The sequence below is a fragment of the Nycticebus coucang genome, chromosome 16 (assembly GCF_027406575.1).
Source record: "Nycticebus coucang isolate mNycCou1 chromosome 16, mNycCou1.pri, whole genome shotgun sequence".
Classification (NCBI taxonomy): domain Eukaryota; kingdom Metazoa; phylum Chordata; class Mammalia; order Primates; family Lorisidae; genus Nycticebus; species Nycticebus coucang.
This window is the reverse complement of record NC_069795.1, coordinates 63966723-63989750: the sequence shown is the minus strand read 5'-3', so window position 1 is coordinate 63989750 and position 23028 is coordinate 63966723. Positions and strand designations below refer to the sequence as shown.

Here is a 23028-nt window from a genome sequence, read left to right as displayed (position 1 = left end):
ACATATATACAGGGTATCCGTAAGGTTTATGTGCAATTTACAAAGTAAAACTATGTTAAATTGCACAAGAACTTTATGGACAACTTGCATATCAGCTAAAGGTGTTAGTTTATTGGCCCAAGGTGTTTGAGTACAACCCGTAACCAATCCTTGGCTGACCTATAAACTGCACTGACACAGAAGGAAGTTCTGGATGCAAAACAGAACAGGAATTGTAAGAACAGGGTAAAGACAACAGCGGTCACACAACTTGAGGGAGACACTCCACAGTTACATTAGGGATGTCCTGAACAAGTAAATAAATAGCAATAACAGTAATAATTCCCAGGAGAAAAATCAGAAACCAGAGTTGCTATGTTATACAAAATGTCAATTTTCAAGAAAAATTATGAGACATGTAAAGAAACAGTCATGTGACCCAGACATAGTTAATATAAAAGCAGTCTATAGAGAGTTTTTCTGGGTTAAAGAAAGGAAGAAAGATGTTGAGCTCAGCAAAGAGTTGAAATTAGCTATTATAGATATTTTCAAATAATTAAGAAAATCATGCTAAACAGCTAAACATACTCTAATTACCCTTTTAATAGAGAAAATTGACATAGATAAAAGTTACATGCATCACTCTGATTTAATCTGTACAAAGAATTCATGATGAGGACCCTAAAAGCAATCTCAACAACAACAAAAATTAATAAATTGGACCTGATCAAATTAAAAAGCTTCTGCATAGCCACAGACACAATCTAAAAAGCAAATAGACAACCCATAGAATGGGAAAAAATATTTTCAGGCTGTACATAGATAAAGGACTGATAACCAAAATCTATAAGAACTCAAGCAAGACAGCAAGAAACAGCCCCATTAAAAAGTGTGCAAAAGACATAAACAAAAACTTTTCAAATGATGGCCAAAAAACTCATGAAAAATTGCTCAACAAAAAAATAAAAAGAAAAAAAGAAAGAAAAATTGCTCAACATCTCTAATCATTAGGTAAATACATATCAAAACCACAATGAGATATCACTTAACTCCAATGAGAATGGCTAATATTAAAAAGTCCCAAACAATACATTCCACTGTGGATAAAGTGAGAAAGGAACTGTCTACACTGTTGGTGGGATTGCAAACTAGGAATGACCTCTATGGAAAATTGTATGGGAATACCACAAAGAACTTAAAGTAGACTTACCATTTAATCTAACAATCCTACTTCTGGGTATATATCCAAAGGAAAAACAGTTATTTTATAAAAAGGACACCTACACTTGAGTGTTTATGGTAGCACAAGATACAATCACAAAGACATGGAAACAACCTAGGTGCCCATCAATACATGAATGGATTAACAAAATGTGGTATATGTATACTATAGAGTACTATTCAGCCATTAAAAAAAAAAAAAAAAAGTGATCTAGTATCTTTCTGGACAACCTGGAGGGAATTGGAAATGATTCTTTTAAGTGAAACATCACAAGAATGGAGAAACAAACACATGTACTCGATAACAAATAACAGTATCAACACTCAGTGTACATATGGAAGTTAATTTCAATGAAAACCAAGCTAGAGGGAGAAGGGAGAAGCAGAGGGTTAAATTCACACCTGTTGGGTGCAGTACACACTATCCAGGTGAAGGATACAGTTACATGCATCACTCTGATTTAATCTGTACAAAAACCAAGTATGTAAACAAAACATATCTACCCCCTAACATTCTGAAATTTTAAAAAAGAATCTTACATCTACCAAAAGTATTCTTCATATATGAATATATCAACAAATGTATAATAAAAGAAATATATAAAATAAGGATATCCCAGATAAACAAAGACTGAGACAATTCATTGCTAGTAGACGTGACTTATAAGAAATACTGAGAGATAGTATTTAAATAGAAAGTAATGGCAGCAAATAGTAACTAAATCCACCTAAAGAAATAAAGTGATCTGATAATGTAATTATGAGGTAAATATGGGCACAATTTAAATATATAATTAAACTAAATTCAAACAGAATGAAGAAAATAAAAAAAAGATTAGAATAGAAGTCAATGGAAAACAAGAAAATAGTAGAGAAAAACCAAAAGAACCAAAAGTTAATTTTTTCAAAAGATCAAAAAAAGGAAATGACAGATTTTTGCTAGACTAACTAAGGAAAAGGGAGAGAAGATGACAGATTACCAAAATCAGAAATGAAAAAGAGGACATCACTATCAACCCCAGAAAAATTGAAAGGATTTTGAAGTAATACTATGAACAAATATACCCCAATCTATGCAACTTAAGATTAAGTGGACAATCCTAAAAATGCATGAAAAAACAAAACTGACTTTAAAGAAATAGAAAATCTGAATAACCCCGTAACAATAAAGAGATGAAATTTATAGTAAAAAGAAAACTCTAGATACAGATGACTTCACTGATGAATCTATCAAATAATTAAAGAATAAATAATATCAGTCTTTCACAAAAATTTCCAGAAAATAGAGGAAAAAGAGCATTTTTCCCTCTATTCTATGAGGACATTATCATCCTGAGACCAAAGCCTAACAATGACATAATGATAAAAGAAAACTTCCCATCATTATTCCTCATGAATATGGACACCAAAACCCTCAATAAAATATTCACGTTATTATACATCCCGACCAAGTAGGATTTATCCCAGATGTGCAAGGTTGACTTAATATCCACTAATCAATTAATGTAATGCACCGTATTAATAGAAGAAAGACAAAAAACACAACCATCTCAAAGATGCACAGAAAACTTGTGAGAAAATCTAATATCCATTGTGATAGAAACTTTTAACAAACTAGGGATAAAGGGGAACGTCTATATCCTGATAAAGAACATCTGTGAAAACCTATAAAGTCATAATGATGAAAGTCTAACTGATGGGGCGGTGCCTGTGGCTCAGTCGGTAGGGTGCCGGCCCCATATACCAAGGGTGGCGGGTTCAAACCTGGCCCCGGCTGAACTGCAAAACAAAAAATAGCTGGGCGTTGTGGCGGGTGCCTGTAGTCCCAGCTACTCGGGAGGCTGAGGCAAGAGAATCGCTTAAGCCCAGGAGCTGGAGGTTGCTGTGAGCTGTGTGATGCCATGGCACTCTACCGAGGGTGATAAAGTGAGACTCTGTCTCTACAAAAAAAAAAAGAAAGTCTAACTGATGTACTGCTATGATTAGAAAAGCAGCAAGATTGTCAGATCTTACCTCTTCTATAAAAGGGTATATCCTTATTGAAGAGATTCAACTCAGAATGATAAAGTAAAGAAAGAGAGGGAAAAAATGAAGACAAGGAAAGGAAAGACAGAAAAGAAAAATCAATGGCATTAAGATTGGAAAGTAAGAAGTAAAACTCTTTATTTGCAGACATTATAATTCTGTATGAAGAAAATCTTATATAATGTACATGCACATAAACAAAAACTAGTAATATAAAAGTCAATTGGGGTGGCGGCAGGCAGTGAGAGGCGCTGCAGGAAGCCGCCAAACTGGCGGTGCTGGCGGCCGACAGCTCTGACTGCGCCCAGTGCCAGGTCCCGAGTCCAGGGAGTCCACAGGCATGAGAACTTAAAGAGCAAGAGGAAGTGAAAGGAAAATTAGGGCAAGGAAACAGATAAAAGAAATCACTCATGAGGAAGAATCAGCAGAAAACTCCAGGCAACATGAAGAACCAGTCCAGAACAACCCCGCCAAGGGACCATGAGGTAGCTAATGCAGAGGATTCCACCTATACAGAAATGTTAGGAATGACAGAAAGGGAATTTAGAATACAAATTTTGAAAACAATGAAAGAAATGATGGAAACAATGAAGGAAACTGCTAATAAAGTGGAAAATAACCAAAAGGAAATCCAAAAACAGAATCACATAAGAGATGAACGATATGAAGAATATAAAAAGGATATAGCACAGCTGAAGGAAATGAAACAGTCAATTAGGGAACTTAAAGATGCAATGGAAAGTATCAGCAACAGGTTAGACCATGCAGAAGAAAGAATTTCAGAGGTAGAAAACAAAGTTCTTGAGATAACTCAGATAGTAAAAGAGGCAGAAAAGAAGAGAGAGAAAGCAGAACGTTCACTGTCAGAATTATGGGACTTTATGAAGCGTTCCAACATACGAGTTATACGAATTCCAGAAGGGGAAGAAGAATGCCCCAGAGGAATGGAAGCCATACTAGAGAATATTATAAAAGAAAATTTCCCAAATATCACCAAAGATTCTGACACACTGCTTTCAGAGGGATATCGGACCCCAGGTCGCCTCAACTCTAACCAAGCTTCTCCAAGACACATTGTGATGAACCTGTCCAAAGTCAAGACAAAAGAAAAGATTCTGCAAACTGCCAGGAGTAAGCGCAAGTTGACCTACAGGGGCAAATCCATCACAGTGACCACAGACTTCTCTAATGAAACTTTCCAAGCAAGAAGACAATGGTCATCTACCTTTAATCTACTTAAACAGAACAATTTCCAGCCCAGAATTCTGTACCGTCCTAAGATAAGCTTAAAAACTGACGGAGAAATCAAATCATTTACGGATATACAAACACTGAGGAAATTCGCCACAACAAGACCAGCTCTACAGGAAATACTTCAACCTGTTCTGCACACTGACCACCACAATGGATCAGCAGCAAAGTAAGAACTCAGAAATTAAAGGACAGAACCAAACCTCCACACTGATGCAAAAGATAAAACTAAGCAATGGACTCTCACCAAATAAGACAAATAGAATACTACCACACTTATCAATTATCTCAATAAATGTTAATGGCTTGAATTCCCCACTGAAGAGACATAGATTGATTGACTGGATTAAAAAACACAAGCCATCCATTTGCTGTCCGCTAGAAACACACCCGGCTTCAAAAGACAAATTAAAGCTCCGAGTCAAGGGTTGGAAGACAATTTTTCAGGCAAATGAAATTCAGAAGAAAAGAGGAGTTGCAATCTTATTTTCAGATACATGTGGATTTAAAGCAACTAAAGTCAAAAAAGACAAAGTTGGTCACTTTATATTGGTCAAGGGAAAAATACAACAAGAAGACATTTCAATTCTAAATATTTATACACCCAATTTAAATGCTCCCAGATTCTTGAAACAGACCTTACTCAGTCTGAGCAATATGATATCTGATAATACCATAATAACAGGAGACTTTAACACTCCTCTTACAGAGCTGGACAGATCCTCTAAACAGAAATTAAACAAGGATATGAGAGATTTAAATGAAACCCTAGAACAACTGTGCTTGATAGACGCATATAGAACACTCCACCCCAAAGATAAAGAATATACATTCTTCTCATCACCCCATGGAACATTCTCCAAAATTGATCATATCCTGGGACACAAAACAAATATCAACAGAATCAAAAGAATTGAAATTTTACCTTGTATCCTCTCAGACCATAAGGCACTAAAGGTGGAAGTCAACTCTAAAAAAAATGCTCGACCCCACCCAAAGGCATGGAAATTAAACAATCTTCTATTGAATAACAGATGGGTGCAGGAAGAAATAAAACAGGAAGTCATTAACTTTCTTGAGCATAACAACAATGAAGACACAAGCTACCAAAACCTGTGGGATACTGCAGAAGCAGTTTTGAGAGGAAAATTCATTGTTTTAGATGCCTATATTCGAAAAACAGAAAGAGAGCGCATCGACAATCTCACAAGAGATCTTATGGAATTGGAAAAAGAAGAACAATCTAAGCCTAAACTCAGTAGAAGAAAAGAAATATCCAAAATCAAATCAGAGATCAATGACATTGAAAACAAAGGAATCATTCAGAAAATTAATGAAACAAGGAGTTGGTTTTTTGAAAAAATAAATAAAATAGATAAACCATTGGCCAGACTAATGAGGAATAGAAAAGTAAAATCTCTAGTAACCTCAATCAGAAATGATAAAGGGGAAACAACAACTGATCCCACAGAGATACAAGAGATCATCTCTGAATACTACCAGAAACTCTATGCCCAGAAATTTGACAATGTGAAGGAAATGGATCAATATTTGGAATTACACCCTCTCCCTAGACTCAGCCAGGAAGAAATAGAGCTCCTGAACAGACCAATTTCAAGCACTGAGATCAAAGAAACAATAAAAAATCTTCCAACCAAAAAATGTCCTGGTCCAGATGGCTTCACACCAGAATTCTATCAAACCTTCAAGGAAGAGCTTATTCTTGTACTGCAGAAATTATTCCAAAAAATTGAGGAAGAAGGAATCTTCCCCAACACATTCTATGAAGCAAACATCACCCTGATACCAAAACCAGGAAAAGACCCAAACAAAAAGGAGAATTTCAGACCAATCTCACTCATGAATATAGATGCAAAAATTCTCAACAAAATCCTAGCCAATAGATTACAGCTTATCATCAAAAAAGTCATTCATCATGATCAAGTAGGCTTCATCCCAGGGATGCAAGGCTGGTTTAACATACGCAAGTCCATAAACGTTATCCACCATATTAACAGAGGCAAAAATAAAGATCACATGATCCTCTCAATAGATGCAGAAAAAGCATTTGATAAAATCCAGCATCCTTTTCTAATTAGAACACTGAAGAGTATAGGCATAGGTGGCACATTTCTAAAACTGATTGAAGCTATCTATGACAAACCCACAGCCAATATTTTACTGAATGGAGTAAAACTGAAAGCTTTTCCTCTTTGAACTGGAACCAGACAAGGTTGTCCTCTGTCACCTTTACTATTCAACATAGTGCTAGAAGTTCTAGCCAATACAATTCGGCAAGACAAGGAAATAAAGGGAATCCAAATGGGAGCAGAAGAGGTCAAACTCTCCCTCTTTGCTGACGACATGATCTTATACTTAGAGAACCCCAAAGACTCAACTGCAAGACTCCTAGAAGTCATCAAAAAATACAGTAATGTTTCAGGATATAAAATCAATGTCCACAAGTCAGTAGCCTTTGTATACACCAATAACAGTCAAGAGGAGAAGCTAATTAAGGACACCACTCCCTTCACCATAGTTTCAAAGAAAATGAAATACCTAGGAATATACCTAATGAAGGAGGTGAAGGACCTCTATAAAGAAAACTATGAAATCCTCACGAAGGAAATAGCAGAGGATATTAACAAATGGAAGAACATACCATGCTCATGGATGGGAAGAATCAACATTGTTAAAATGTCTATACTTCCCAAAGCAATCTACCTATTCAATGCCATTCCTATCAAAATACCAACATCATACTTTCCAGATTTGGAAAAAATGATTCTGCATTTTGTATGGAACAGGAAAAAACCCCGTATAGCTAAAGCAGTTCTTAGTAATAAAAATAAAGCTGGGGGCATCAGCATACCAGATTTTAGTCTGTACTACAAAACCATAGTGGTCAAGACAGCATGGTACTGGCACAAAAACAGAGACATAGACACTTGGAATCAAATTGAAAACCAAGAAATGAAACTAACATCTTACAACCACCTAATGTTCGATAAACCAAACAAGAACATACCTTGGGGGAAAGACTCCCTATTCAATAAATGGTGTTGGGAGAACTGGATGTCTACATGTAAAAGACTGAAACTGGACCCACACCTTTCCCCACTCACAAAAATTGATTCAAGATGGATAAAGGACTTAAATTTAAGGCATGAAACAATAAAAATCCTCAAAGAAAGCATAGGAAAAACACTGGAAGATTTTGGCCTGGGGAAAGACTTCATGAAGAAGACTGCCATGGCAATTGCAACAACAAAAATAAACAAATGGGACTTCATTAAACTGAAAAGCTTCTGTACAGCTAAGGAGACAATAACCAAAGCAAAGAGACAACCTACACAATGGGAAAGGATATTTACATATTTTCAATCAGACAAAAGCTTGATTACTAGGATCTATAGAGAACTCAAATTAATCCACATGAAAAAAGCCAGCAATCCCATATATCAATGGGCAAGAGACATGAATAGAACTTTCTCTAAAGATGACAGACGAATGGCTAACAAACACATGAAAAAATGTTCATCATCTCTATATATTAGAGAAATGCAAATAAAATCAACCCTGAGATATCATCTAACCCTGGTGAGAATGGCCCACATCACAAAATCTCAAAACTACAGATGCTGGCGTGGATGTGGAGAGAAGGGAACACTTTTACACTGCTGGTGGGACTGCAAACTAGTACAACCTTTCTGGAAGGAAGTATGGAGAAACCTCAAAGCACTCAAGCTAGACCTCCCATTTGATCCTGCAATCCCATTACTGGGCATCTACCCAGAAGGAAAAAAATCCTTTTATCATAAGGACACTTGTACTAGACTGTTTATTGCAGCTCAATTTACAATCTCCAAAATGTGGATACAGCCTAAATGCTCACCAACCCAGGAATGGATTAACAAGCTGTGCTATATGTACACCATGGAATACAATTCAACCATTAAAAAAAATGGAGACTTTACATCCTTTGTATTTACCTGGATGGAAGTGGAAGACATTATTCTTAGTAAAGTATTACAAGAATGGAGAAGCATGAATCCTATGTACTCAATTTTGATATGAGGACAATTAGTGGCAATTAAGGTTATGGGGGGGGAAGCAGAAAGAGGGACGGAGGGAGGGGGGGTGGGGCCTTTGTGTGTGTCACACTTTATGGGGTCAAGACATGATTGCAAGAGGGACTTTACCTAACAATTGCAATCAGTGTAACCTGGCTTATTGTACCCTCAATGAATCCCCAACAATAAAAAAAAAAGAGAGAGAAAAAAATAAAAGTCAATTGGATACAGCAGCATTGTATAGAATTCAATTATATTTCTAGATACTACAAACAAACAATGAAATTAAGAAAACATTTCCTTTCACAGTAACTAAAAAGGCATTTTCGAAGAAATTGATAAAGTACTTCTAAAATTTACATGAAAATGCAAAAGACCCTCAATAATAAAAATAATTTTGAAAAAGGAGAAAATTGATAATGTATTCTTTCTGGTTTTAAAAACTTAAGAACAATAAGAAAGAGTGTAGTTCTGGAATACAGATCAGTGGAATGGAATTAGGAGTTTAAAAAATTAACCTTTTTTAGTTTTCGTCAGTTGATTTCCACAAAGATAACAAGAGTTTTTTTTTTTTTTTTTTTTAAGTTAAAATGATTCTGATGACCCAGCAATTCTACTTCTAGGTATCTTCCTAGGAGAAATGAAAACATATGCCCTCATTGTATATGAGTATATGTATATATGAATGGCAGCATTAGTTACAGTATAATAGTCAAAAATTGGAAACAATCCAAATGTCCATCAATTGATGAATGGATAAACAAAATGTGATAGTGTCCATATAATGAGGTGGATATACTGCTTAATACGACAAAATGTAGATTAAATCTCCAAAAATCAACTATAGTAAGTGAAAAAAGCCACATCAAAGAGACCACACATTATGTGATTGCGTTTATAAAAAATGTCCCAGAAAAGGGAAATTTTTGGAGAAAGAAAACATATTAGTTATTATCTGGGCTATGGTAAAAATGGGGATTGACTGCTTCAGGGCATAAAGGATTCTTTGGGACTGATGAAAATGTTCCAAAAATGGATAGTGGTAAGGTTTATACAACTCTAAATTTACTGAAAACAGTGTGTTGTACATTTAGTAAGGGTGAATTATTTGTTATGTAAATTATACCTCAATATGCTATTAAAAATGACATTATGCTTATTAAAACTAAGAGAAGTGTAGAGAAACCTGGTAGACACCACCTTAACCAAGTGACCAAGGTTATATCACGTTGATATCACATATCCTATGATATGACATTACAGGAAAGGCACTTCAGCTCTTTTGTATTATTCTCTAAAACTCAGAATTCCATTCTAATTATGAGAAAACCTCAGACAAATCCAAATTGTGAACTATTCCACAAAATATCTGACCACTACTATTTAAAATTATCAAGGTCATGAGAAACAAAGAATGACTGAGAAGCTGTCACAGATCAGATATGAGACAAAGGAGGCATGCAACTAAATGCAATGTGGTGTCCTGGACTGGATTCTTGGAACAGAAAAGAAGATATTAAAGGAAAAACTGGTGACATCTAAATAAAGTCTGCAGTTCAGTTAATAGTATTGTATCGATGTTAATTTCTTAGTTTTGACAAATTTACCATGGTTATTTAAGATGTTAATATTAGGAGAAGCTAGTGAAGGAAGTATGAGAACTCTCTGTACTATCTCTGCAACTGTTCCAAAAATGTTAAATTGTTCTAAAATGAAAAGTTAAAATTTTAAAAAAATGGTGAATTTATAGATTAAAATGTAATGTTTAGTGTTTGTTTAGTTCCCAATTCAAACAAACCAGCCGTAAAAAAACAAACACATTTAAAAGTCAATCATTTGACATAGATAGGATATTTAATAACATTAAAGAATCACTTTTATTTTTGTGAGATGATATTATGTTTGTTATTATCTTTTATCAATACATAATAAAGTATTTATAGATGAAATAATTTACTTGAGATTTTTTTTTAATTTTCTGATGGAAGAAAAAGTGGTTGGAAAAAAAAAAAACTAAAAGAAAATATAAAGGATTGTAATTATCCTTCTATGCTGACCACAAGTGGGGCTGTCTCTTTTGAAAGTCAAATCTGAACAGTATTTGAATGAATAAATCATAGAGAAGTGAGTGAACTCTCAAAACATGATCTGTGCAAGATACAACGGTACTGAGTAGTTGGGAGAGAGCAGTAAGAGACGTGCTTGAATTAACATAGACCTCCCAAACCAGAGCACTTTACTGTTCTTGCATTGAAGTTCTGTGACATGGTGATACCTAAAACTCCTTCCATGTGATGATTTTTAAAAAGTAGAGTGTGGTCAGAAGCAGCCCTTTATTCTTAGTCAACGTTAAGATTCCTAGTTTCTCACTCCTTTTCTTTTTTTATTTTTTGACTGGGTGCTTTGTTTGTGGCCTTGTGACTTACAGGATAGGTTACTATAATATAATGCACTTGCTCCTTCTCTGGCAAGCCATTCTGAATCTTTAGTGCAGACTGTATAACTGTATTGCTAAACGGTCTCTCCTGAGAGAAGCGATCTTCTGTTCTTTGTAATTTACATCAATTACTGAGCTGTTTTTCAGTGCATCATTGGACATTGATTGTTATCTATAAAGTCTTACATAGTTTTGTTTTGATTAAAGAAGTCTGACACAGGTTGTCAATTTTAATAATGACTGAGGTTGATCTGTGTGTCATAAAAAATTTTAACAGATTTTGGAACCTGAAATGTCCTAAGCACTTTGTTCTCATGGATGACATATACTCTGTACATCTACTGTTTCAAAGTTGAGTTCAGTGTGCAGTAGTGAACTTGAAAAAAAAAAATACAAAGAAGTTGAAAAGTAGACAGTAATGCCAAAAATAAGGCCCTGGTCCTAATTTCCTGCTCCTTCATCTCATGTGACAGTCCCTTAAAATATTTCACTTCCTTGATGACCAATATTGTGAGCAATTCCTACCAATGTTTAATCCCACTTCATAGTGACAGGGTGAATGATTTGTTCACGAGGCAGATACGAAGAGGAACAGTATTCATATCAGAGACAACTGGTCCCACTTCCAGGTCCATCTTTGGGCCAAGATACGTAGTCGCCAACAGTGAGTTGGCGACTATATTTTTTGAGTCCTGGCTCAAAGTAAGATCCATCTGTTTTGCTCAGCCGTTTGCCTGAGTGCCACAAAATGGTCCTTTTATTAGTCTTATTTGTGGTCCTATTTGAGGTTAGGTATAATGTAAATAAATTTCAGTCCTCCTTGTGATAAATGCAGCCTGGGAATTAAAAGTGGTGGTGCTGGTAGTGGTAAGGGATGTTGTGTCTCTATTTTCTCAATTGGTCTGTTTTCTTTGGATTGGGAAACAGACATTTTAAGAATGAGTTTGTCATCTGGAAGGATAGTTGTGACCAAGTTTGCCTCAACAGGATACAAGATGTTATTTCTGAGCTTCATTACCCTCACCAAAGGGGAAAAAAGGAGGAAAACAGAAGTTAAGGAGAAAAGTGAAAGAAGGGAAGAAATGGGCAGAAATAGAAGACAGAGGGAAAGAGAAGGAAGAAAGACATGGAGGGGTGGGGGATATAACTTAACACGCTATCTAGTCGTAGAATTGACTTTATTGTTTTGAACTGATAGTTCAATTCACTCAACATCTGGTGAATCGAGGAAAGGGAAATCTAATCAAAATGAACCACTAGTTGTCATTTAAAAGGTATATAGGTAAATATTCAACTGATTTTCTATCATCTTTTCATGTCTGAACTAGACAGGGAATCAGTTTCATTAAGTATTTATTTTTTGGTAAGTAGAATAATACTGGTTGGTAACTCAGATTTACTAAAGATGGGCAATTTTTATATTTCTAAATCATTTCTCAGGGATTATTGTTATTCAATTTATTTATCTTATATTCCATTAATTTCTGAGCACAAGGTATTTTTGTCACTTTCTTTTATAAATGTTTTCCTACCTTATAAGGGAATATTGCACTCCCCTTCACTTGTCCCTGGTGACGCCTCCATATAATTTCTGTCTTTACGCTGGTGCATTTTAAGTCTAATTCAGGCATGTGAGAGGCAGGCAAAAAAAAGTTTAGTCAATGTCAGTGAATTTTTTAAAAAATGTATTTCCATTCATGAGTGGATTTAGTGTGAATCTGAGCATACTTGCATTTAAAATCGTTGTACATCAAATAGATACATTATCCAAAATATTCCTCCATATATTTCAAGAGAAAAAGAAAACAGGATTCACAAGTGAGAACTAGATGCATTTTCTAATAATAGTTATAATTTCAGGGGTGATTTATGGTTATGCTCTCACTTATGGAATTATTAAAATATTGCTTTACACTATTGGGAAATTGGACATAAATATACCACATTTAGTGCTACAAATACATGTTTTTAAAAAACTTCCATGCTGTAAAATGGAAAGATAATTACATTATCTCATTTTACATTTAAATAGTAAATTTTCCTAAATCCCATTGTGTCAGTTATTTGAAGCTAAAAATAGGGATGATTTAATCTGGTTTGTGTTTTTTTTTTTAAAGTACTATTTATAGAGGGTGTTACTTAAAGAAAGGATTGAAAAAACATAGTATGGGTGGCGCCTGTGGCTCAGTGGAGTAGGGCACCAGCCCCATAAGCCAGAGGTGGTGGGTTCGAGCCCAGCCCTGGCCAAAAACTGCAAAAAAAAAAAAAAAAGAAAAAACATAGTATGATGGTTTAAGCCCAGTATTTATGACATACTTGGAGATCTTAAGGTTTGGATTCCTAATTTGAAATATTAAAAAACATATTAAAAAGTAAGCAATTTATTTAGAGTCATTTAAACCCAGAGGTCTGGTTCAAACCTTCCTGTGCTGCTTCTAGCAGCAGTGGCTGCATGTGACAAGATGTACCGTATGATACGAAATGGGCACGCAAAACTCATAATATAGAAGAATTCAGTGGTCATTTTTGTTGTTCTATATGTTCGTTTACTTTACTTCACCAGTTACCTTACTACCAATTCATTGATTGGAAAATCATAGATCGAGAATTTTTTTACAATTTCATTTGAAGTCATAATTTTCCTTTAGCATGTGTATTCAGATCCATAGATTTTCTTTTATATTCTCTGAATGTAACATTTTATGCGATAGATAGGCTGTCCAATTATTTACGAGTTTTTGAAAAATCAGATAGCGTATTGCTAAAATTCTAAAACAGTGAGTCTCTAGTCATACTATTATAAAGTCTTTAACATGAAGGCATATTTTGTTTTTCAGAATTGCTTTTTTTTTTTTTCCTCTTTAGATCCTTTTCTTTTCATTAAAAAACTACTCTGGGAGAGGTTTTTTTTTTCCCCTTAACAGAAAAAAAAAAAAGAAGAAGAAAAAGCCACGCTTGACTGATAATGCATTGCTTTGGATGGTGAAACATTATGAAAGTTTAATTTTTAATTAAATCTGAAATACCAATTATAACTGAAAGAGATTTTAACCTGTTTCTTTTCAGACTGCCTGAAGTTACATTTAGAGACTGAAATCACTGCACCTTAAAAACAAAAGATTGAGCCACACTGTATTCCTGTAAGTCAAAGCTTCCTGTACCTTTCTCTGTGTTTCTGTGACCAGCCCCAAAAGGGACAGAAACAATGGTTACATAGTAACCAGACATGAGGGAAAATCTGAATGTCCCTGAAGAAATACATGCTTAAATGACTTCTTTCTTTAAAAAAAAGTTGTTGGTCTCAAAAATCAGTATGTCTTTTTTATCCATTCTAAATTGTGAATCTTTTTGCTGAGGGGAGGTGGCTTGAATTTAATTAGGGAGGGTGTCACCCACTGTGTCCCAGCACAGTGACATACACTATGTCTGGAAAGGTTCTTGCATTACTCTACCAGTCTCACGGAAGGTAAAAGATTTCTTACGGAATGAAAGTGAATTTCATTTTCCTTTGTGATGTCATTAGAAATTTTTAGCCTTTGTGTCAATGGAAAGGGAAAGAAAGTAAGTTTATGATGACATCACAAGATTCAGTTGCCTTGAGGACTTTGGGCAGAACTAAATAAAATGCATAATTCCCTTGTGTGCGTGTGTTCCCCATTCTGCTACGAAGCAGTCAAAATAGCACATCTTATGTCTTCCCGTGAGTTACAAGGCTGTCTCTCAGAGCCCCATTGTTCCATAAATGCATGTCAGAGTCTACCACAGTCTGGTCTACCCTTATTTAGCTGCTGTTTTGTCAATGTACTTGGAAGAACAATTAACATTTGGGATTTCAACGTTTGAATAACAGGCAGTGAATAGAACCCAAGCATATAAAAGATTCAGACACCCAGGGTAAGAAAACAGAAGCTTATAGCTGGTGGAGGAAAAAAGAAAAGCATTTTTATGCTGTATTCAAAGGTTGTGAAATGCTACAAGGAAAGTCAATATTACATATTTTTTAATTTTAGATCAAAATGTACATTTTGGTAATGAAAAGCAGAAGCTTGCAATGTCTTTCTAAATTTTATAGTTTAATGTATTGCAAGGTCTTTCACTAGAGTCTTGAAACATTTAATCTTCTATTGTTGGAATACAGGACGCGGGGTACACTGCCTCCTGGTTTTCAGAGTGTCACAGTCCCTGTCCAACAGCGTACACTAAAGGTGATTCAGGCATTTTCTTCCATTTTCACTTCAGTTCACTGTACTCTTTCATTATTGACTACAGTTCTTATGTGTTGACAGTAGACAGTCCTGCAGTTGTTTAAATGTCTCTGCTATTGCCTGAATTCCTGCTAAGTTCATTTTTTGAGAGACGATGTGTGGTCAGAGAAGGATCACCTCACTGTTGGGGTGTCTGGTAAAATGGAAGGAACTTCAGCAATATATATGTGTTGCCAACTGAGGAAAGTACCTGGCTGATGGGAGTGAATAAACGATAGTACTGGTTGTTTTCCTCATAACTACACCAATTCAAAGCCACAAACAGTAAGTTTTCTAAAAGCAGGGACATTTTCTTATTCATATTTGAATTCTCATCCCTTGGCACAGTAATGGGTAATCACATACTAGTAGTTGTGATCATTAGAATTATAAAAATTTTTTAAATCATAAATTTAGGATTTGTAGTGTCAGATAATATTTATTGTAAACAGGGGTTAAATAAAATTTAACAGGCAAATTTTTGACTGTCAGGAGGACAGTTTATAAAGGGATTTGTCGAAGATAAGTCTTCTGTTCTTCATATCCCACCGGGCATCAGGCTCTTAGTCTTTTACTTCATAGACTTCACACTGCTTTCTCTGACCAAAGTGAGAGGTGCCCATTTATACCATATTTTATTTTTTTTTGGCAATGGAATGATCTTGTTTTCCATTTGCGTGTCTTTTCCAATATAAACTGGAGTTGGCTCCAAAGGTAAACCTGCCTGACTCTGGGGTAAGATGAAGCTCAGCCATCTCAGTTTATTGTCCTTCAGTGGATTTTGCTTCAGAAACATGGAGCAAGTTGTACAATAGGTAATAGACCAAGAGGCCAGAGATTTAGGAAGTAGCCGTCACCAGAATATAATTCCAGGGCACAAAAGCCAAGACCAGTTTGTCATCACTAAGACCAGAGTATTCTTTAGAACTCAGCACAATTTGTCCCTTTCTACCGTTAGCTTCCTGGGTTTTCTGCACAAAGATTGGTATCCCTCCTGCTTATCCTCACTTTTGAAAATTTATTTCCAAAAGAAATCCCTTCATTTTTATTAACTCAGCTTCTGGTGATGTAAATTAAGTCTCTCATAAAATTTGACCTCTCAGGCAAAACTAAAATGATAAAATTTAGGCCTAGTGAATTGTATTGTTACCATGTTGAGTAACATTTAAGGACATCAAAGAACTTCATAAAAACATTTTACATTTTTATGATTAAAAATTTGAGGTGAAAGAGATCTTAGGGCAGAACATCTACAACATGTGTGGAAAGGATGTAAGAAATAAAAGTCCAATCACCTCATTTTCAAATAAATAAATTGAGGCCAAGAGTAGGGTATGTAGGTTACACAAACTGTATTGACCACCAGTATGAATCATCCTTAGACATACAGACTGGGGAGCAGATCCAAATTTGGAATTTGAGGTGTCAACATTCACTCTGCACTCCAGGTCTGAGCAATGTGTCCTAAAAAACAAATTGCCATAGTCTCATTAGTTCAGGCCTATTGAACTGTAGTCCCCTCCACTGTACTCCAAAATTCATATATAAAACAGTATTCTGAAAACATTGATTTTTATCAAAAATATTTTTTTCCATATTTTTCTGGACATATTGATTATCATGACTTCGGCTATGCAATGACTCATATAGAGGAAAATTTATTTAGTTAACTTAATATTCTTTTTTACTTCAAAACAACATGGGAGTATAAATATTTCTGATTACAAGGATCGCTTTAATAATGCTTGAGTCAGGGCTATAGGTGTGCCCATATCCCAGACAGTGTTCATTATATCCATTAGATTTTCACCCATCCCCACCCCCCACCCCCACTCCCAGGTGATTTCCACTGAGTTTTACTTCCTTCTGGGCACATGTGTTCTTATCAGTTTGTTCCAATTTAATAGTGAGGTACACATAGTATTTGGTTTTCCATTCTTTAAATACTTTACTTAGGATAATGGTCTCTAGTTCCATCCAAGGTGTTGCAAAAGGCATTAATTCATTCTTTTGTATGGCTGAGTAGTATTCCATGGTATACATATGCCACATTTTGTTAATCCACTCATGAGTTGACTGGCACTTGGATCGATTCTACATCTTTGCAATTTGAATTGTGCTGCAGTAAGCATTCAAGTGATTGTGCCTTTTTGATAAAATGACTTCGTCTCCTTTGGGTGAATACCCAGTGGTGGGATGGCTAGAGCCAAAGGTAGGTCTACTTTTAGTTCCTTGAGAAATCTCTATAGTGTTTGCCATAGAGGTTGTATTAGTTTGCATTCCCACTGACAGTATATAAGCGTTTCTTTCTCTGCATCCACACCAGCATCTAATATTTTTGTACTTTTTAATAAAAGCCATTCTAATGGGAGAAGGTGATATCTCATTTTGGTTTTAATTTATATTTCCCTAATGATTGGTGATGTTGATTTTTTTTTTACTGTTTATTGGCCATATATCTATATTCTTTAAAAAAAACTTCTGTTCACATCTTTTGCCCATTTTTACTGGAGTTTTTTTTTTTTTTTTTTTTTTCTGGCTGTTTCACTTGAGTCCTTTATAGTGTCTGCTTTTATTCTGTTGATTATTTTCTTAGCTATGCCAATGCTTTTTAATTTAATCAAGCCCCATATATTTATTTTTGCTGTTGCTCCAATTGCCACTGAGGACTTAGTTATAAATTCTTTGCCTATGCCAATATCTAAAAGGGCTTTTTCTACATTTTCTTCTAGAGTTCTTATAGTTTCATGACTCATATTTAAATCTTTTTGTCCTTCTTGAATTAATTTTGTGCGTGGTGAGAGATACGGATTCTGTTTCATTCTTCTGCATGTAGCTATCTAATATTTCCAGCAGCATTTATTAAATAGGGTTCTTATCCTCAGTGTATGCTTTGTTGTCTGCTTTGTCAAAGATCATTTGGCTATATATGGATGGTGTTACATCTGGGTTCTCTGTTGTGACTTTTTTGTATTCCAATATCATACTGTTTTGGTAACTATTCACTTGTAGTATAGTTTGATGTCTTGCAATGTGATGCTTCTCGATTTATTCTTTTTGCTTAAGATTGCTTTAGCTACTCTGGTTCTCTTCTGACTCTAAATGAAGAATATAATTATTTTTTTCTAGATCTGTGAAATATGTTGTTGGTATTTAGATGGGGATTGCATTAAATATGTGAATAACTTAAGGAGTAAGGATATTTTAGCAGTGTTGATTCTACTGATCCATGAACATGATATATTTTTCCATTTGTGTGTGTAATCTGCAGTTTCTTTCTTCAGTGTTAGTAGTTCTCTTCATAGAGAACTTCCACTTCCTTGGTTAAGTATATGCCTAAGTATTTTAATTTCTTTGTGCCTATCGTAAATGGTATTGAATCTTTGATTTGCATCTCAGCTACATTGTTATTGGTATTTAGGAATACTACTGATTTGTGTACACTGATTTTTGAACATGAGACTTTGTAGAATTTATCAATTCTAGTATTTCTTTTTCTTTCTTTCTTTTTTTTTTTTTGAGACAGAGTCTCACTGTGTCACCCTTGGTAGAGTGTCATGGTGTCACAGCTCACAACAACCTCAAAATCTTGGGCTTAAGTGATTCTCTTGCTTAAACCTTCCAGTAGCTGGGACTACAGGTGCCCACCACAATGCTTGACTAGTTGTTGTTGTTGTTGTTGTTTTGTCATTGTTGTTTAGAATTCTAGTAGTTTCTTGATGGAGTCTGTGGGGTTTTCTAGATATAAGATCATATCATTAGCAAAAAGCAATAATTTGACCTCCCTTTCTTGATTTCGATACACTTTATTTCTTTCTGTTGCTTGATTGCTCAGCTAAGACTTCCAATACTATGTTGAATAGAAGTGGTAATAGTGGACACCCTTGTTATGTTCCAGTACTTAGTGGGAATGCTTTCAGTGTTTTTCCCTGCTAAGACATCCTTGTGTCAGTGGGATGAAGCCCACTTGGTCCTGGTGGACTATTTTTTTAATGTGCTCTGTTGAATTAGGTTTGCTAGTATTTTATTGAGGATTTTGGCATCTACAGTCATTAGAAATTTTGATCTGTTGTTTTCTCTTGTATACCAGCTCAAAAGTCTGGCTGTGAGTCCTCATCTGAGGCTTTTATTTATTTTTTTTCCCCCTTTGGTTGAAGATTTTTTATTCTTGCTTGCTTCAATCTTGTTGCTCATTATTGTTCTGTTCAGGATGTCTATTCCTTTTTGACTGAGTCTTGAGAGGTTGTGTGTTACCAGGGATTTTTCCATTTCCTCTGCCTTTTTGAATTTATGTGCATAGAGATTTTCATAATATTCACAAATAATACAGTAAAATTTCCAAAGTTGATGGCCTCCCTACATTGACCACCTTTTTTAAGCTGACCTCATTTTCACAGACCAGACATGCACCATATTTACATATTAGTACAGTGGGCATAGTTGACCACCTCCTTGTGTTGGCCAGTTTGTTATAGTCTCTTGGGTGGTTAACTTACAAAGAAGTTCTACTGTATTTTGTATTACTATGGTATCAGTTGTAATAGCTCCTTTTTCACTTCTAATTAAGCTTGTTTGTGTCTTTTTTCTTCTATTCCTGGCTAATCTAGCAATAGTTCTATCAATTTTGTTTATGTTTTCAGACAACCAACTTTTTGTTTCATTAATCCTTGGTATTGTTTTTTTTGTTTTCCCTTTCATTTAGTACTACTCTGACCTTAGTTATTTCTTTTTTTTTCTTTTGGCTTTGTGTTTGGTTTGCTCTTTCTTTTCTAGTTTCTTGAGATGTGTCATTCAATTGTTAATGTGTGATATTTCTGTCTTTTTTATGTTGGCATTTAAGGCAATGAATTTTCCCCTTAGGACTGCTTTTGAACCCCATAGATTTTGATTGCTTATGTCCCCTTAGTTGTTCAGTTTGAGGAATCTTTTGATTTCCACGTTAATTTCATTATTGACCTAATGGTCATTCAGTAGCAGGTTGTTCAATTTCCATGAATCAACTTTTTCTCTTGGACTTGATTTCTAGTTTTATTCTACTGTGATCTGAGAAGATACATGGTATGATTTCTATTTTTATTTTATTTATTTTTTAAATTTGTCGAGGCATGTTTTGTGGCCTAAAATATGATCAATCATGAAGAATGTTCCATGTGCTGATACGAATGTATATTTTGTAGTTTGGGGTAAATTATTCTGTTAATGTTATTCCCTTGTTCTAGAGTCCCCTGTAAGACTAGTGTTTATTTTTTATTGGATGATCTTTCCACTTTGGTTAGAAGGTTGTTGAATTCCCCAGGAATTATGATGCTGCTCTTTATTTCTTTGCTTAGATCTATTAGAATTTTCTTTTTGAATCTGGGCACTCCTGTGCTAAGTTCATAAATGCTTAGTATTGTTATGTCTTCTTGTTAAATTTCTCCCTTTACTATTATATAATGACCATGTTTGTCTTTTTTTACTATTGTTGCTTTAAAGTCAATTTTATCTGATGTGAGAATGGCTATATGTTGCTTTCCATTGGCATGGACTATATTTTTTCCATCCCTTCAGCTTGAATCTGTATGAAGTATTTCCTACAGACAGCAAACACTTGGGTTCCATTCACTCAGTCAGCCTTTGTCTCTTTAGTGGGAAATCCCAAACCATTCACACTGCTTGATAGATTGGTATGTGGGATACTGTTCTGCTCATTATATTGGGTAGTACCTTGTTACTTTGTTTTACTTTCTGTGGTATTGTCTTCCTGAGCTCTAAGCTTTAGTTTGGGGGTGATTTTATACTGGTGGATGTCTTTTGTACTGATCCATGTATAATGCAACTCTGAATATTTCCAGGAGAGCTGGTTTGGTCTTGACAAATTCCCTCAGTGTTTTATAAGTCTGGAAACATTTTAATTTCTCCTTCACATATGAAATGTACTTTTGCAAGATACAAAATTCTATGCTGGCATTTGTTCTGTTTAAGACTGAACATGGAGCCCCAGTCTTTTCCAGTTTTCTGTTGTGAAGTCTGCAGCTAGCTTGAAGGGATTTGTTTACTTATTATGTATGTATGTTTGATGTAAGTTACTTGATGTTTTCATTTCATGGCTTGCAGGAGTTCCTCCTTCATGTTGACTTTGTCTAGTCTGATAACTGTGTGTCATGATGATTTCATCTGTGCAGTGGATCTCCTAGGTTTTCTTTGAGCTTCTTGTACCTTCATGTCTAAATCTCTAACAAGACCAAGGACGTTTTCCTCAATTATTTTTTCAAATAGGTTTTCCATTTCTGTGCATTTTCTTCTTCACCCTCAGAGAGGTCAATGATTCATATATTTAGCCATTTAAGATTATACCATTTTTCTTATACCATATTTCTTGTAGGCTTCATTCATTCCTTCATTCCTCATCTTTCTTTTTTGTTGTTGTTTTTTGTTTTTTGACTGTATTATCGTGAAAGAGTTATCTGCAAGCACTGAAAGTATTTCTTTTGCCTCGTCTAGTGCATTCTTAAAACTTTCCACTGTGTTTTGTATTTCCTTAAATGAATTTTTCATTTCCAGAAGTTCTATTTTTCTTTTAATATGTTGATCTTATTGTGAATTTTTCATTCATTTCCTGAATTGCTTTTCTTATTTCTTTGAGGTCGATTTTCCATTTCCTCTTAGATCTCATCGAGCTTCCTTATAATCCATATTTAGTATTCTTTGTCTGCCCCTTGAAGATTTTCATTTTGGTTGGTGTCCATAGCTAAAGATCCAGTATTCTCCTATGGGGTTTCCTTTCAGTTTGATTTTTCATTCTTCCAGAGCTCTTTTCCTGATTCCTTCTCATCTGGAGCAGCTGTCACTACTTATTTTTGGATTTTCTTTTGCTTATTTGATGCTTTTCCCACATCCCCCTTACTTGTAAAATTGTATCTGTAGCATTATGGGGGTAAGAATCTTTAACTTTGCTTGTGGGTGCTTTGATAGCCATTTTGCTTCTGGAGGGATATCTTGGTTATAGATATCCTTAGTGTGGTGGTTTTTTCATTGCTAATTTTTCTGTAGCAAGACTTAGTTATGTGTATAGATAGGTGATGAGGCAGGATGGAAGTCTTTGAAATCTTTTCTCTTTCCCCAGCATTGTGGTCTTCATAACAGTATGAATTTTATTGGCATACCCAGTTTATTTTCTGTGACAGTAGTTGGTGCTTGTAAGAATCAACCATACCCTGTATGGTAGAGTCAGTAAATGTTGTAAAGGGCTGTGAAAATTGACCTCCCTGCCCATAGGTGGTGCTTGGTGGAAGGAATAAGCTTCAGTTATTTTTTGACTATTAAACTTTTGACTGTTAAACTAACATATTTTTTTGACTGTTAAACTTTCATCTCATTTTTAATTTTTGTGTATTTCATCATGTGCAATGACCACAGGCCTGAAGGCATAGGAAGCTTTGAAAATAAATCATCATTATCCTCACTATTACTACCCACAATATTACTGGATTACATTACAATCCACACTGTTTTGAAGTATGATGCATTAATATCCTGGAGTGCCACTAAGTCAGAACAGAGATATTGGTTTGTTTGAAAAGTGATGGAAATTATCCCCTTTTGCAATTAAAGAAGAAATAGAGTAGAGGGAATGTGGAAATTAAACCATAAACAAGTAGATTAAGTTCTAAAGATAGGAGGATTTATCTGGTGTTACTCAGTAAAAAGACACTGGAACTAGAGACAGAGACACTAGAACTAGCAACAGAGAACCTTAGGAATTATTTATTCCAGCCTTCTCATTTTGGAGATGAACAAAACTCAGGCCTCGAATTCC

At 35.0% G+C, this 23028-nt stretch overlaps 1 protein-coding gene across 3 annotated transcripts in view; it reads left to right on the top strand.

Annotated features, from left to right (window-relative positions):
* ZBTB20 (zinc finger and BTB domain containing 20) overlaps positions 1 to 23028 on the top strand; it is an 838943-nt gene that overhangs the window by 326180 nt on the left and 489735 nt on the right. For all 3 annotated transcript variants that reach the window (XM_053565344.1, XM_053565346.1, XM_053565343.1), the window contains one exon: positions 14053 to 14126. The gene's annotated coding sequence lies outside the window, so the exon portion shown is untranslated. The remainder of the gene's footprint in view (positions 1 to 14052; positions 14127 to 23028) is intronic.